Source organism: Pinus tabuliformis, chromosome Q (genome assembly GCF_031772625.1).
Source record: "Pinus tabuliformis cultivar Carrire ecotype Pingquan chromosome Q, CPIR1, whole genome shotgun sequence".
NCBI lineage: Eukaryota > Viridiplantae > Streptophyta > Pinopsida > Pinales > Pinaceae > Pinus > Pinus tabuliformis.
The window spans coordinates 1,058,595,836-1,058,614,686 of NC_142296.1; positions in this window are offsets into that span (position 1 = coordinate 1,058,595,836).

Here is an 18,851-nt window from a genome sequence, read left to right on the forward strand (position 1 = left end):
CGAGCCGTCCCAATTGAGGCGGTATATGACCGTGGAACGCATTGTGTGGCAGGAGGAGTGAGCGGAGAAAGGAGAGATTGCCGATCGAAGGAGAAATGGAACCGCGCAGATCCATGTGAGCGAGGTCGAGGGACGCCACTCTGTTTGGATGATGGCGGCTGCATGTAACACCAGTCCAGTTGCACAAGGGGTTGGCCGGACTCCAATCTGCCATGGAATGATGTGGATCGCTGGTAATCAGATTCTTGAATGCTACCAGGGATTGTCGATCATCCCGAAATGAGAGGGTGGGGGTGAAGCAAAAAATGAGGAGCAGCAACAACTTCGGAAAAGCAAAATCAAAAGCAAGAGATGACATGGTCGCAGAGATGGAAAGTGGAACGCAGCCTTCCCACAGCATTGGAAAAACCGAAAGAGTGTTTCCGCAAGAGGGAGCAGAAATGCAGTGCGTATGGTTTTTGTGAGAAGCAAGGCAGCTCTTTATAAATGGAAAAAGGGGATCTGTGTGAGAAGAAGACGGAGTTGTGACATCACCAATCATCCGTCATTGGAAAATTATTATTATTTCATCCAACGAGTTTCCACGAAGTGTTTTTTTAATGATAAAAGTTAAGTCACCATCCCAGAAGTTACTGAATCCGTTAAATGATAAAAGTTACGTCACCATCTCATAAGTTATTTTTTCTGAATCAGTTGTGAACCATGAACGATTACATATTGGAAATTACTTCAAGTAAATGAACGTAAGGTTTTTAAAATTGACGTATTAGATCATTTCGATCATTCCATCGATTGTTTGTCTTTTCTCACAAGTGAAAATGTTCAACAAATTCAAAACCTCAATATTTCTTATAAAAAATCTCAAAACCTCAATATTTCTTTACAAAATATCAATATCTCACCTAAATATCAACATCCCAAGAAGAAAGAATTATATATATTTTAATTACTTATAAATGTTACACTATTCAAAACCAACTACTCAAAAGTAAAAATTATATCTATTTTAATTAGTTATAAATGTTAGACTATTCAAAACCAATTAGTCAAAAGTCCTCAAATTTGAGAAGACCAAGTTACATAAATTTTACAATTTAATCAATTATTTACCTTTAACAATTGATGGAGTGTCCACACAAAAACCACCTATCCAATGTATTTCTAGAAGGTCTTTTGACAATACACTGTTTAATTCAATAATAATAAATTTTCACTTCAAAAGTGAATTAAAAGCAAAAATTAAAAATGAACTATTTTATTTTATTGCATTGCATTGCATTGCATAAAGTAAGTAAGTTATAATTAATTAGCCTATTTGTTTTAAAATTTTGAATATTTATTATTTTTTCAAACAAGTCAAAAAATTTAAATTCAAAATTAACCATTTTCTTGAAACAATCAAATCTTCATAAAACAATAATTAAAATGGATAACCTAATTTTTAGGTGAAGGTATATCTAATTTATTTAAACTTTTTAAAAAGTGGATAACCTATTTTTTAGGTGAGTATATATGTAATTTATTTAACCTTTGAAAATTTAATATTTTTTGAAAGCGAATTAAACATTTTAAAATAAAAACATCAATTTCCATGAACAATAATTTTCAACAATTTTTTTGTAAAAGAATAATTTATATAATTTTTTTATGAAACAATGTTTCCTATAAAATATAAAATTTCTATAAAATATTATTTTCTATAATTTTTCTAGAGAATTTCTATATATAACAATAACTTTTAACAAATTTCATAGAATAATAATTTCTATAAAATCTCTCTATGAAACAACATTTTCTACAAAATTTCTATAGAATAATAATTTGTTTAATTTTTTCTAGAATTTTTATTAAAAAAAAAATTATCACAAAAATTTTATTAGAAAAGAAAAATAATATTTATAAAAAGATAAATTTTATAAATTTTCAATAAATAATATATAAAAACATTAATTATTAAAATTTTTGAAATAATGATGATTTGTTTTTTTTAAATAAATTAAAATTTTTAAAAAGCAAAATTTCCATCTATTATATAGTACAATAATTTCTCACAAAATTAGATAATTTACTTATTTGATAATTCAAAAATTCTTAGCTAACTCCTCAAACTGAGACTTTTGTTTATGCATTAAGGATGATCTTAGATATAGACATGGAGGGAGAGACACTTGGGCTTCATCTCCTAGTGTCTCTTCATATGTACACTATTTACACATATTCGCCCAATCCCAATGATTAGGTACCAACATTCACCCCCTTAATTTGAAGGGATGTTGGTGAGTCCAGACATCATTTTGAATCTTTCAAACTTTTCTTTTAAAAGAACTTTTGTGAAGATGTCTGCAATATGCTCATTTGTTGAACAATAGTGTAGATGGATTGTCTTGGCTTGAACATGATGTCGAATGAGATGATATTTTGTATTTATGTGCTTCGTTCGATCACAGAACTTTGGGTTCTTGGCCAACTTTATTGAAAAAGTGTTCTCAATCACGAGTGGAGTTTAATGCACTTGTTTCACCTACAAATCTTCCAGAATTTTCCTAAGCTACACAATTTCCTTTGTTGCTTCAGTTGCTGCCACATATTCTGCCTTGGTTGTGGAATCTGCTGGAACTGATTATTTGCATGACCTCCAGGAGAGAGTTCATGATCCAAGACTCATAGTATCACCTAAAGTAGATACCTCATTTTATTTATCTCCATAGAAGTTTGAATCAGAGTATCCAATGAAGCTAAAGTCACCCACATGTGTATACTTAAGTCCAAAGTCTTGATTTCCCTTCAAGTACTTTAGAACACTTTTCACAGTAGACCAATGTCTCTCGCAAGGCTTTTGCATAAATCTGGAGAGGATTCCAACAAAAAATGAAATGTTTGGTCTAGTAGTAGTCATGTAGTTGGGACTTCCTACAAGCTGTCTATACTTTGTTGCATCCTCAAATTATTTTCCTTCAGTGGATGTGAGCTTTAAGTTTTGTTCCACTGGAGTAGTCAAAGGATTACACTCATCCATGCCAAACTTGTCCAACAGATCTCCAATGTACTTCTTCTGAGAGGGAAATATAAACTTCGGAAGTTGAGTTACATCAATATCGAGATAGTATTGAACATACCCCAAGTCTTTCACTTCAAAACCTTTCCTCAATTCCTTCTTTATGGATGCAACATAGCTCTCACTATTCCTGGTCATCAAAAGATCAACTACATACACTATAAGGTATACAATTGTTTTGCCAAATTTCTTGACAAACAAAGTTGCATCATCAAGATCATAATTTTTGAATTTGAGTTTCAGAAGATGCTCAATTAACTTCTCATACTGGGCTTATGGTGCTTGCTTGAGGCCATACAAGGATTTTACAAGCTTGCATACTTTATATTCATGACCCTTCACAACAAATCCTTCTGGCTAGGACATAAAAACATTCTCTTTCAGATCTCCATTCAAGAAAGTAGTTTTAACATCCATTTGATGGACTTTCCAACCGTTCTGAGTTGTTAAGGCAAAGAGTATATGGATGGTAGCCCATTTTGTTGTGGGTGAAAACGTCTCCTCTTAGTCAACCCCTTTATTTTATACAAAACCTTTTGCCAAAATCCTGGCTTTGTGCTTGTCAAGTGAGTCATGAACTTTATACTTGTTCTTATAGGCCCACTTGCAGCCTATTGCTCTTGTTCCCAATGGAGGATCAACCAGCTCCCAAGTGTCATTCTTTATCAAGGCATCATACTCATTTTGCATCACTTCTTTCCATTCATCATGAGAAGAAACTTCTTTAAAGGAAGTTGGTTCAAAATCTGAAGACAAATTTACTTCACAGTCATAAGAAATGTCCATATCAATAGGAGAATTAGAATATTCTACATCACCTCCATTTTGCATGGTTGAATTTCTTGTTCTTGTCTTTCCAACCTCATCAGGATGAGCACTTTCAAGTGTCTTTGTCAGCCATTTTGGAGGACCTTTCTGAGATGGCCCAAGCTGCTCAGTTGACTAAGTTGGGGATGAATCAAGATTGAGTCTCCCAATTATGACAATCACATCACTCAAAGTGTTATTAGTGGATGGAGCTTCATGTGAGGGATAGAGTTCTTCACAAGAAGATTCCACAAATTGATCTAGTATAGGAATCCCCCCTTCAAGATGTGGAATCTCATTATCAAATTCTTGAAAAGACTTTCCATGTCTAAATCTATCCAAGGGATCAAACTGCTGCTCAACAACATTGTCAGCCTTGGAAGATTCAAGAAGAATCACATCTATAGACACTAAAAACTTCTTATTAAATTCATCATAGAGATGGTATGCTTTGGAGGTATTTGAATACCCCAATAAGATACACACACGACTCCTTGAACCAAGTTTGTTTCTTTGTTCCTTAGGTATCAAGGCATAATAGGTGGAACCAAAGACCCTGAGATGCTTTACTAAAGGAATGTGGTCATACCACATTTCGTAAGGATTCTTGTTTCTAATAAAATTATATGGACACCTATTCTTTATATACATATCACATAGAACTGCATCAGCTTAAAACATCATTTTACATTCTTGAGAAACATCGTGGAACATACCATACTTAAGATTGTCCTGTTCATTCTTTCAGCTACTCCATTCTGTTGGGGATTATAAGGCACAGTTGTTTGATGTTTGATCCCATGCTGGTGAAGATAGTTTTCAAATTCATTTGAAGTGTAGTGCGAATAGATCCAATATGAGATTGTGCATCATTTTCAATCTATGCATGAAAGTTCTTGAATGTTTGAAAAGCATCATATTTGTTCTTGAATAAATAAACCCGACACATTCTGGTGTAGTCATCAATAAATGTCATCATATATTTATTTCCATTTGCAAAAGGAACAAGCATTGTGGCAAATAAGTATGAATGAATAAGTTCAAGTTTCCTATGTGTTTAGGAATGTGAATCATGAAAATAATGTTTGTTGTGCTTTCCTAAGATACAAGCATCACATTGCTTAAGTTTCCTAGGAATTTTAGGCAAACCGGTAACACCCTTTTCTTCAACATACAGAGGTTTTCATAATTCAAGTGTCCAAATATAGTATTCCATAAAAGACTTGATGGAAATGTACCTTCATCATAATGAGAACTATATGAGAATTTTTGTGCATGAGCAGAGGTACCTTGCATTTTTAGAAGTCTTTCTTTTTCTATCCCCGTCATGACAAGTGAGTGATCTTATGTTTTTCTGACCTCAACCTTTCCATCAAACATATGAATGGAGTGTCCTTGTTGGTTGATGTGGACCAAAGACAACAAGTTTCTCCTCAACTCCGAGAGATATAAAACATCATGCAGAAGAAAGTCTGGAAGGCCAGGCAGTTTGAGCTTGATTGTGCCAAGCCCTGATGGCTTGAGTTTTGACTTATCTGCAAAGTATACTACTCCATCAACATTGTCAGTAAATTCTTCAAAAAAACTCTTCTAAAATTCATGTGGCAAGTTGCTCTTGAATCAAGCAACCAATCATTTTTCCAAGAAGGAAGTGAAGCATTAAACAAGTCTTTAGTTACTCCAATATTACAATGTTCCACAACATAATGAGCGGTTTTGGGTGCTTTATGTTGGATTTCCATGACTTTGGGTCTAGGTTAGAGTCTTAAAATCACTGACGCTACCAAACCAAGAATCTCAACCATAAACTACTTTGCACAGCGAAAATATAAAGTAGTAAATCACATATGCACAAATATACACGGTTTTTAACAAAATTGTACAATCACCAATCTTAGTTATATTAAACCAAATATGAATGATAGAACATTCTATGGTATACACAATACAATGAAAAACTTCCTTGGGCAAATTTTATGTCGTGTCTTTTTGTATTGGTCCTTCGCTCCCGTACTACTCACTAGTAGTGCCTTAGTTCATCAAGGCCACTACACATCGAGACTCCAAGAGGGATTCCACCTAATAATGTTGCAAGTCACTTCTGCTGCATGTACACGGGCTCATCAAACTGCTCTCTAGGCTAGCCAATACCCAAGATTCAATCTACCTTCTAGTAGCCTCTTTCGTCCATCAAAGAACTACTCATAAGGCTCCAATATTCAACCAATCACGCACCAACAATGTCCTTCTTGTTTGCTGCTCTAGGGCTACTTTGGGTAGCCAACACACTGCCCTCCAATCAAATATAAGGTACCTAATCACGTCACTACAAGATTTTCTCTGATCAAGACAAATTGATCACCCAATCTCATCTTCAAATTGGCTCCCACAAGCTGCAAGGTAAACTGATCCAATCTAGTCTATGAAAATCTGGAGACCCAAATCCCTACTGCAGCAAACTGATATTACTTCTCCTACTTGTTAATTCATGCAAGTTATTTATTGTGTTACAGTGTAAATAGAAAAGTAAATATGAATGCAGTCTTCACTAATTAAATTATATCCAGAAACAAGAAATGAGCAAGAAGAAATAACCACACACACAATTGACACCGTTGTTTTTGGAAAAATGTCCTCGGAAAAACCAAATGCAGGAAAACCGGTGCAGTAGTTAAGGGTTTGTATTATTATGTAGTAGTTTCTGAATACAATATTTGGATGCCTTACTGGCTATCCGATACAAAGAATCTGACTGGTAGAGAAATTAGTGAGAAATACCTCACACTATCACTGGAGATTCAATACTGATCCAGGCTCTAGATGGAAAGCCGCACACTGCCTCTACACTGCCTGATTGTCAGCCTACACAGTTCATCATCATAGCTACTAGGCTCAGCATCACCATTCTTGTTGGTCGATTTTCCTCTGGAACTTCGACTCTCTGTCCTTCTGGTCTCACACCCCGGCTTCTCTCTCTAGAACTCAACTCTCCAACAAATTTTGGATCTCCTCATAGGATTTACACTGCCTCAACGTGGCTCTACTCTGCCTAGCATGGCTCTACGTTGCCTCTTCTGGATCTCTCTCTACCTCCTCTGTAATGTTTCTCGAATCAGGAAACTCTCCAACCGGAAAACTATCCCTGCCCCTCACTGCAAGAAATCTCCTCGATGAACTCTCTGACAACTACTACACTGCTCTCTTGAGACAATTGATCTCTAATCTCTCACTCGATGTGTGTTCCAAATTCCCATCGAATTTCTTCTTATAATCTTCTCATTGAGTAATAAACAACCCAGATAAAATTCTAATCAATGGCTCATATCCTATTGACTCGATCTTCATCTTCTTCTAGGAGATTCACACCTAGTTTTACTAATACCCTTTAATTATTTTAATTTCCTAAGTTTAGACTTAGGCATTCATTAAAGATAATTAATTATTTTAATAAAAATATCTCCAAGTGGAATTTCCCAACATTATGTATGGGTATTTTGGAATACATGTGTCCTAGCCTCTGAGTCTTAGAGCACATCCGATGCTACGAGAAATAAACACTCTCTCTTAGCGAGGAATGTGCTCTAGTAATGCAACCTGCTGAAGCATCACCTTGACTCTGTAACATCTCCCTCTATGTTGCTGATGTATAACATCACTACCCACCAACCACTGTGCAAATGTTACATTTGTGCTACTTCTAACTCTGCATGTTGCTGCCAACTGCATCTGCACTGCAACTCTGCTATTGTTGCAACAGAAAAACATCCAAAATAATGAACTGAAGGTGTTTAGTGTGATGCATCTATTGTTGGAGTTCTGACTGTTGCTAGTCTCTGTGTTGACCCTCTGAAGTCTTTGTGTTTCTACTAATTCTGCAATGTGCCAACTGCACTGCTAACAACTTTGCTCTGCGATGCTCAAACTCTGGTGATCCTAGCCACTGAAACTGTCACTCTAGCATTTCGCTGCACCAAATGACACTGGTCCATCCTGCTACTTCTGATATGGGCTCCCGTAGCAAGGTATTTATCCATGAGGTGGACTCCTCAATGGAACCTACCCATCTGCAGTTCTTTTGAACTACAGTACTATATCACCCCACCTCTCCCCTGGAGGTATCTGGGAAATCATGGAAAACTCCTCCTCCTTGATCCTTGCGGTTGCAACCTCTGGATCATGTTTCTCATCCTTGTCCTTCTTCTTGAGAGGACACTACGTAGTGTAGTGACCTATTGTAGCGGCTACAACCACCCTCCAAAATTTTTCCTTAGCCTGTTTTGGAGCCTCCCTACCAACCTTGCACAACACTTTGTCTTGCTTCATCAAGTACTCAAGATTTAGTCTTTTCCTCACACAAAGGCAGCCTGTCAATCACAGTTGATCCATTCTCCTCACAAGCTGCTCACCCGAACTTGGTCCAGCTACAGGCTGAGCAACTTCCCCTTGAAAATTGCACATTTCTGGAGGGAAACCAGCCTTCCCTCCAGGAATTGCGCAATCCTCTCTGACAGCCTGTTGAGCTCCAGGATTGTGCAATCCTGCTAGCCAACCCTACCAGCAGGATTTGCACAGATTTTCCCAATAGCAGGTTGTTCAGCCTAGGATTTGCACAAATATGGGTAGCAGTCATCTGCTCTACCTAGAAATTGTGCAAATCTCCTGGGCAGCCAGCCCAACTCCCAGCCAGAAATGCACATTTTTCTCCAACAATCAAGCAGTCTCTTGCATGTGCAACTGAGTTGAGTGGTTCCCTCTAGGACTAAGGAAAATATACTTGCATGCATGGGCTTCTTCTCACAAGGCAACATGCAAAGGCATCCCTTGTTTCAGGGATCTATGTTTAGCAGTTGGAGGTTACATGCAAGGAGCAATTCAGAAACCTCCCACTAAGTGTCACTTCCCTTAGATTTGTGGCATGCGCATCACAACCTCGATGTTCTCAAAACTCATCAACCGGACGCTGCAGAGCTCATTCCTCACATCAACCTTTCAGCTCTGACATCTCACATCACATATAGGAGTAGTTGGCACATTCAGCTCAGTTGTTTTGCGGTAAGCCCACTTCCCATGCCTTATGCTGCATTTTTGTCTCTTTTTGTGTTTTCTCTTGTGGGGGCACTGTTTGCTTGATTTCTTTGAACACTTGCTGTCGTTTACATGTATAATAGCTTTTCCTAACTCTGTTTCAATTTTCGTTGCTATCTCACTGTTGTCGCATGCATGAAACTGTTTTGCACGGATGTTCACCCAACTGACGAACTGCCTCACATACATGCATGTTGATCTGTTCGTTGAATCTTTCATTCATGTTTTTCATGCATTGTTAATCACTTTTTCTATCACTTAGTGTCACCATGCATTCACTGACTTACTTGCTTTCAGTTGCCCGTTGGCAAGTCGGGCCAACCTTGGCCCGGGATCTGCCTTCACCAAGGCTACATTACGCAATCTGGAAAAGGAAGGCTCACCTTCCTATCCAGATTTGCACATTCCTGGCCATCACTAGCCTCCAGGTCTATTTTGCGCATTTTTGGAGGACAGTGGCTGCTTGGCCCAAGAAATAGCACAAATATGTCCCTGGGCTAGCAGTCCTTCCTAGCTGGAATTGCACATAGCGCAATCCCAGTAGTCAACAGCTAGACTGGACTGTGCATTACGCAGTTCCAATAGTCAGCTAGTCTCCCAACAGCCCAGACTATGCCTTGTGTAGTCTTGGCAGTCGGTCTCCCGACCTCCCGGCCGAAATTGCGCAACCTTCATGATCATTCACCCAGGTATGATACAAGTCAGTTCTCATGTTCATTTTGGTTTTCAACTGACAGATTTCTTGCCATGAGTGTTGCCATGTCTCCAGGTATTGCAGGTGTTCATCTGCCTCTCAGTAATACAAGTAAATTGGTTTTCAGTAGAGCAGAGACAAAGACATCATTCAGAGTACACTTGGGGATGCAGTCGATCAAGTGTCCATGGACTTTCCTACCCACGAAGACATCAAGTTGTTCGTAGACAAGGACATCAAGATATGACAATAGTAGCATCACATCGAGCAACATCATGAACAACAGCTGAAGAAAGCATACCAAATGCAATGAATGCAAGAGGAGGGTTTTTGACAACACGAAGGTGGAACAAGGTTGCAAGCTCAAGCAGGTCTATTAATGATGAAAGCAACTTTGGAGACTCTATCTATGAAGTGACGGCGCGACATGAAGATCATGCAAAGGCAGAAGAGGGAACAAAGAAGGAGTTGCATGTGATGAAGCAGCAACTCAGGAAGAACATGAAGCTGCACAGATAGACGAATGAGTTGCAACAGGAACAGGAACAACAGTGGGTGCATTGTGCACTCACGGATGAAACTGTGCCCGTACAAGTTAAATATCCATCCCAGCAGCTAACACGGAGCTGACATGGTTATCAATGTTGGTGATCGCATGCAAGGGATTCAACAGTGTGCATGTCATTATGCGCACGCATGCAATCCAACCCATTCAACACACTCACCAAGGAAAAGACAAGAAGCAAGTCCAACTGGAGCTGAACATGTACTTCGACAAGATGATGCACATGACCACCAGCACACACTTGAAGATTAGTACGGATATTATGCATCAGTGTGTTGCCAGTTCAGCTGCACCCAAGAAAGCCATGTGCATGTTAGGAGATGAGTTGGATGAAGGGGTCGAATCAATGCACTGGTTGCAACGGAGGTAAGAGTTCGCTTCAACAATATGTCACCATGAGGTGCATGCACACCATCACGGATGACCAAGCTTGGTATCAACTCATCACCTTCACCATCACAAGCATGTCAAAGAGTTGGTCTCATCTTAGCAGACTGAGTGTCAGTGATGTCTTGCAAGGCTTGCTCAAGCCATGTTGTCTCACATGAGTACATGTGCATTGTAATGTTGAGTTGTGTCAAGTGTAAGTCAAGTGTCAATGGTTGGATGTAACATTCATAGAGTAGGTGAAGAGTCATTGTATAGGCTTTTCGTCAGCCAAGCTTCTACTAAGACTATCTTGAAGAAGGCTTGGATAGTATTGTAATGCGCCTTGGCTTCTCCACTGCATGGAGCTAGTACATCTCTTTGGAGGAGCTGGTAGATGTGGAAGTAAAATTCCATTGTTGGGGCTAGCAGGTTTACATGGTGTATTGTATGATTGTGACTTACACTTTTTTAATAATAAGAGCCAACACATTTTCATGCATATGTTGTTATTGTAGTTGGACTGTTTCGGTTGCCTTAACGATATATGTTGTTTAACTTACATACTTGTATATGAACTGATTTGTATGCAATTATATGAATCTTGTTGTTAATGTGTTGCATATGTGGTTAATGTTGTCACCGTCTGTGTCGACTTCTCTGCCAGACATCAGACAATCCTTTCTCATGAACCTTGCTATATCAACTGTCACACTCGTCTCAGACTGATCTGTGAGTGTTGTCATGTTATCTTACCTTGTTGTTGTGACTATCGTATCTGAGTGGACTGCTTCGGCGGAAGCTGTGCATGTACTTTGTGTGGTGTGTTCCTAGATGAGGTGGGATAGATCCCTTTTAACCTAGAACTCACTTTCAGCTTCCTCTCCTTTCAATGTGTTGGAACCTCTCGTACACATTCCTTAACTCTCTACATCAGACACACCCTTGCTACTGACTGAGTTATCTTACTTTCCTCTGTGCGACATCGCGGTCAAGGGATTACCTTACGACCCACTGCTGGGGCTCCTACACCAAATGGTTTGAGGTCCAATTGGGACTTCTTATTGGGGAGATCCCCTTGACATGTTTGCAAGTCCATCATTTTCAACATGACCAAATTCACCACACCGGAAATGTTTGATCTTAGAAATGTCCTTCTTCTTCCTCCTTTGCTCCTATTGGCAATCTGATGCGAGGGCTACATTCTCCTCCTCGTCCTTGGGATTCATCCCATTGGCGTTGTTGCCATCAAGTTTTCACTTAACTAAGTCCCATCTCATCTCTTCCTATTGAAGAGAGGCCCACATTCCTTCCCAATCAGGAAATTTATCTCTTCCCATGATACTCTTGAGAAATACTTTCCATTTCTCTGAGACTGAATTGAGGGCCAAACTCACCATCTTTGTAGGCTGAGGTGATGATCCTACAACTACCAACTGATCTCGGACTTACTGAAGCTTTGATAGGAACAGATCAATGTGTTCCCCTTTCTGCATCCTCGCAGATCTCATTTTCTCCTCCAAGTACATCTTCTATTGCTTGGAAGATCCTCAATACAACATATCCAAGGCATTTGACATCTCTTGGCCATCCCTTTTCCACCAATGTGACATACAACGTGATCCCTCACTCCATCAAGAATCAACTTCTTTGCCTTCACCATCTCAGCCTTGTACTTCTTGAGTGAATTTGCATCGACATGGGCTTTGAGATCATGCTTATCTAGAAAGCAGGAGACCCTATCCTTCCAGATCACATAGTTGTATTCTTTGTCCGATCGATCTTGATCTCTAAACCCATTAGCTTCCATCTCTACCAACAGAAAAGTTGAACTACTCCCTCTCTCCTCTGCGCAATTGCTAGGCTGGCATACACAGTCCCTGTTGGATTTAATAGATCTGCTCCTTGCTACTATTGCTCATAAAATAAGAAATAGAATTCCTTGGCTCAGAATTCACTGAGGAAGAAATTCCCTCAAAAAGGTGTCTTCTTCCTTCTTCTCACATTTTTTTTTGCCTCAGTAACTACTGTGAAAAACTGCATCTCACTTGAACACTGCTTAGCGTTGGATCTATTGCTGTGCTACTCCCTCTGCCACTGAAAAATCATGAATTGGAAATCTTACCTCTCTGTCAACTCACTCAAAGAAAGATTTTCCTTGAGAATCTTGCACTCCTGGCTTGGACTACACAATCCCTTTTGGGGATTCGATTTGCTGCCTACATAGCACTTCGATCTCCCTCCTTATCTTCAACGCTGGGCTCTTTTGATCTACTCTCTTGCTTCACCTGTGCTATGATACCATGTGAAAATCTAGAGACCCAAATCCCTACTGCAGCAAACTGATATTACTTCTCCTACTTGTTAATTCATTCAAGCTATTTATTGTGTTACACTGCAAATATTGAAGTAAATACGAATGCAACTTTCACTAATTAAGTTATATGCAGAAAAAAGAAATGGGCAAGCATAAATAACCAACACATAATTGACATCATTGTTTTTGGACAAATGTCTCTGGAAAAACCCAATGCAGGAAAACTCATGCAACAACTGAGAGCTTGTATCATTATGCAGTAGTTTCTGAATACAATCTTTGGATGCCTTACTGGCTATCCAATACAAAGAATTTGACTGGCAGAGAAATTACTGATAAATACCTCACACTATCACTAGAGATTCAATACTAATCCTGGCTCTTGATCGAAAGCCCCACACTACCTCCGCGCTGCCTCTACGTCATCCTACATAGTTCAGTGTCATAACTACTAGGCTCTGCGTCACCCTTATTGCTAGTCCATTTTCCTCTAGAACTTCAACTCTTTGTCCTTCTGGTCTCACACCCCAGCTTCTGGCTCTGTAACTTGACTCTGGCAAATGTTGAATATCCTCACAGGATTTGTGTTGCCTCAGCATGGCTACAACGCTGCATAGCAAGGCTCTACACTGCCTCTTCTGGATCTCTCCCTGTCTTCTCTGCAATGTATCCCCAGATCAGGAAACTCTCCAACCAGAAAATTATCCCTTCCCCTCAATGCAAGAAGTATCCTCGATCACCTCTCCGACAACTGTTGCTCTGCTCTCTTGAGAAAATCGATCTCTCATCTCTCACTCAATGTGTGTTCCAAATGCACATCGAAGTCCTTCTTATAATATTCTTGTTGAGTAATCAACGACTCAGATTAAATTCTAATCAATGGCTCAAATCATATTGACTTGATCTCCATCTTCTTCTAGAAGATTTTGTTGATGGCACTAGACCCACCAACATGGCAAGGGGATCTCCCCGGTAAGAAGTCCCAACTAGACCTCAGACCGTTTGGAGTAGGAGTCCCAACGGTGGGTATTAATATAGTTCCTTGACCGCAGTAACACGCAGAGGTAAGTATGATAACTTTGTCGGAATCAAGTGTGTGACCTTGCACTAAGTCAGGTGAGATGCATGGGGGTTCTAACACATGGAGGGGAAAAGTAAGTGTGTCCCTTATAAGCCTATAATAGTATGCAGCTTGAAAGGAACACACGAGCGAAATGACATCACAAGCTGGAAGCGGAATAGTCCACAATCCAAAGTGACGGGTTAATCCAACAACACACCTTCAACAAGTTTCATAAAATTGCATACAAAATAGTTGATACACAAATGCATAAGTTAAATAACATACATTTCTAAAGCAACCAGAATAGTCCAACTACAATAACAACATATGCACGAAAACATGTTGGCTTAGTTATATTATTATTAAGTGAAAGTTCCATCCATACATACACAATTGAAATCCACTAGCCCCAATAGTGGAACATTACAGTCAATAACGCTTGCTCCTCCAAAGATGTTTACTTGCTCTACATTGTGGAGAACCCAAGGCTCGTCACAATACTCTCCAAGCCTTCTCTAAGCAATGCCTAGCCAAAAGCTTGGCTCCCAAAATCCTGTTCTATGAGTTATGAGGTTCTATTTATAACAAAGGGTGGCGTGACCCTTGACAATCCCCTTTGTGACTCTTCGACTACCCTCATGACTCTTCAACTTCATTACAAATAACTCTTTAAATTACATAGTGATTGTTCACATTCCACTAATGACACTTGGAATTTTACTTACAACATATTTACAAATAATATACATTTTCCACATGTACCCATGTGAGACAAAATAGACTACAGACAGCTTAACAAGACACAATGCTATGAAACTAAAGTTTTGGGCAAGACCATCTTGGAAACATCCACTTGATGATTCTTGGTCACATACTGATTCCAAGCTTGGTACTATTATATGATGTCCCCAAACTACTTGATGGTGTCTTCCTCATAGCGAACTCTTGCCTCCATAGCTTCTGGGTATATGGTTTTGGAACCTATGTCCATCTTGTCCTGAAGCATGTGCAACATGGTGTAGACCATGAAAAGACCACCGATGTGCTTCTGGATGTTTGGTGCACTCAACTCCAACTCATCCCTAGTGGCCTCTCGCCTTAGCTGCTCCATGTACCTATCGACCTCTAACCAGACTTGGTTCTTGTGCTTAGATTTGGTGAGGGAACCTGCATCTGTTCACTCCCTTCCTCAGCTACTAGATTTTCTAGCTCATCAAACTATATTGGCACTATTTCCTATGTCATCATGCCTTGCCTTTATTCTTCTTCTTGTTTTTGCTTCTTTTCCTGTTCTTTCCTTCTCGGCTCCCATTCTTCCTTCGGTTCTTGTTATGCTTGCTACAATCTCAATTCTGCTACCTGCAAGCTCTACACTTCTCTTTGTTAGCCTCCTGTTGCAACAGGTGTTCATATTTCATGATTGATAGTTTTACATGCCAAATATGTCATACTTTTCATGCTGCAATGCTCCATATTTCCTAAAGAAGCCAAAGAAGAGGCCATGAGAGTGTGCCAGTCCAAATGCCACTGCTGTATTCCAATTTTGATTACTTAACCATTTTTGAAGAATGTTCTGTAAAAGGGAAGGCCAAACAGCTTAATCTTGGCTTCCCTAGGTTTCAATTTCTTGCTCTAGAAATAGAGAATGAATATCTGTCCAAACAACGTAATCTTGGCAGATTTATAGATAAGTAGAGAATCAAAGGAGCCCAACTGCTTAATCTGGGCCCTTGGCAGAAATAAGTGTAGATTTAGATAGGAGGGCAGTCAAAAGAAAAATTGTAAATCAAGGTCTGCAAGTCTAAGTGCACCCAAGGAGAAAAAATGCTAGGTAAGTAGGCAGGGTAGGTAGTTTTTTAGGTTGCAGAATGTTGATATGTGATCAATTTTGTGTTTCAAAGTGATATTTTACTTCAGATCACAATGTAAGGCAGTTTTCATTTGGAGCAGGTCAAGCGAGGCATGTCTAACTCCCCTTCTTCTAATTCCCTAAATCACTCACTAATTTCCCTAAAGAGGTCAAGATCTACTTGGTTCCTCTTAGTTTCATCATTTTCCATATCATTTGCCTGGTGAAGATCTGCTTCACTCAAGGATTTCCATTATTCCCCTATGAGTCACTTTTCCCCCTTTGATAGACTAAGATTCACATACTTAGCACTTTCTTCACACTTTCATATTAATTACTGACTCTATTATGTAAATCCCTATCTGTGTTCCCCTTCCCCTACTAAAATTATGTTAATAGCTCCCCTATATACTTATCCCCTCCCCTTGGTTGAAACATAACCATAAGTTCATTGGGAATTGCTAAGTTTATCTGAAACTCAGCAAGAGCCCTCATCTCCACCCTCAAACTATCTCTTCATGCATTTTACTCCACCACACAGCATAAAATTCCTTTCATGTGTATAAAAACCATCTTATTTGACTTATTTTCACCCTCCCAAGGCATAAACCCCTTGTTTTGCCTTAAAAACCCTTCCCAAACTGCATAAATCCATCTTTCTAGGCTTTCGAACCCCTTCCGATGCCTTTAAAAATCTGTTATAACCCATAAACCCACATTCCTAATGTTTAAAACCCCCCTCCGTTTAATAAATCATTCAAATCGCGCCGCAGGCCCCGTCCCTAATCCTCCGCCGCCTCATCTTTGCCGCCAACTGTTAGATATGGCGCGCTGCAAATCAACGGTGGGCGAGTCCTTTCCCCAGCGAAGCCTCCGAGGGTTAACGCCCGGGAGATCGGCGGTTTTCCCATTGTACTCCCGCTACGCATCACTCTCTTGACTATGGCGAAGCCCCCTCTGCTGAAACCACCTGCGGGGAAAGGCGGTGCGCCCGAAACCGTAAACCGCCTTTCCCCCCTCCTGCGTCAGCACCACGTCACCGCTGACGTCACCATCCCGCGTCGGCCCCCTGCCACCGTGTCCTTGCCACGTAGCTGCCACCGTACTGCCACGTCACCTCCTCTGCCGTATCGCCACGTCACCCGGCCGTACTGCTGACATCACCCCGCTGATGTCACCCTGCCACATCACCGCTGTACTGGGACCTGCCTGCTGACATCATGCTGACATCACCGTCAAAAAGTGCGAAAGGCGCAAATCGTAGCCTAGGAAGCCCAGAATCAGAATCTGAGGCAGTTTTTCATGCGCGATTAGCGCCTACAGGAAATAGGCCAAAATGGAAAGCCCCTTCGTGACTCGGCCTCCAGCATGCCTGAAAGGCGCAAAATGACCAGATTTTCTTCGCGAAGCATTCAGAAAGGGGCGAACTCAGTTTTTAAAGAAACAGAGGGCCGAATAGCTGCCATAAAGGTCGTTGGGACAGTCTAAAGCACTCAGAAGACATTAAAGAGGCTAGGTTCAACGCCAAAGAGTATCAGGAAGCGGAAAAGAGTATTAGTTCAGCAACATCAAAGCAGGTGAAAACTAAAAACCTTCATCGAAGTCAGCAAAGCAATTAAGGCCATTTAAAGACTTATCTGGTCGGGATTAGTGCACATTAATGCCACCAAACAGTAGCAAAACCAAGTTAGAGGTAGAGGTAAAAGACAAATCACAATTATTACAGAAGGACTGCACCAAGCCACTAGGACAGACATTAACTCAGTTTGATACAGCTGCCCTCAGCACAGCTCAAAGATATTTTCATGCATTTATTTCTGGATAAGATTAGGTTAAAGTAATCATTTTCTTTTAGACCTGTTTAGGTCAGCTGTAATAGATTAATTCTGGATAATTTTCCCTATTTATACGACCCTCTGCATTGTTAAGGGGGTTGGTTGGTTGATAATCTTCATTAGAGACTCGCACTGTATCTGAGATGTTTCACTTAATCAAAGATTGCTAAAAAGCTTTGGAGGACAGACTGTCTGCTCTGTGTCTAATGGTTCGAAGAAGTGAATGTGGAATTCTTGTGCTGCAGTATGAATCAATAAGTTTCCCTTACCTCTGTTATTTCAATTTCACATATGCTCAAGTCACTGAACAAAGGATTGGTTTAGAATTTGCTTAGTTGCACTCTATGCTCAGTTTCTATGGCTTCTTAATGTTTTCCTCCTGATTTGGGCATAAATATGAATTCTGTTATGGCTCATGTTTGATCTATTTCACATATAAATGACTATTATCTAGGAATTCTTAAATGCTCCTAGATAGGGCTCATTTATCCTCTTTCTGCTAACCTGAATGAGAGATTCTTAATTGCCCGTCATTCCTTAGCCTTTAATCCATCTCTTTTACCTTGAATGATTGTTTCATATGCAACTGTCTTGCTCCATAATCCCCTCTTGTGACCAAGAAAATCACCAGCAGTCCTACTCCTTGACTCCACGCCCAATGGTTCTAAAACTTTCATGCTATCCCTGCCTCTTTACTTGAAAGCATCATCCTTCCCACCAAAATCAAAACAAAACCCCTTGAGTTCAATAACTAGCCTAAAACCATATCAACAAAGCTAAATCAGAAAGATAGAGCCCCCTCTGATTGCAGGTGGGCTAGAACCTGCAGTCCAAAGATTGGTCCGTGGTTACCTCGGCCGTATCCTTTTGAGCTGACCAGAAGGACAACCTGAGTGATAACATAATGGCGACTCCATTGGGGACCATCCTCAGTTAATTTAACAAATCAAGTTGGAAAACTCCATAAGAACAAAAATTAGTGTTGTCTATTCCTTAAAACTACAGATGAAGTCTGAATGTCGGCTAGGAAGCCTTTGAAACTATACTTGCTTTGCATTTACAGAAGTAAATCAATGCTGCTTCAGTCAATCTTCATGCTAGTTTTAAACTAGAGATAGTTGTTCCAAAAATTTGATCAGTTCCTTGCTAATTCTAAAAACATTCACAGAAAATACCAAAACAAATTCAGAATCTGGCTCCCAAAAAGAATTCTCG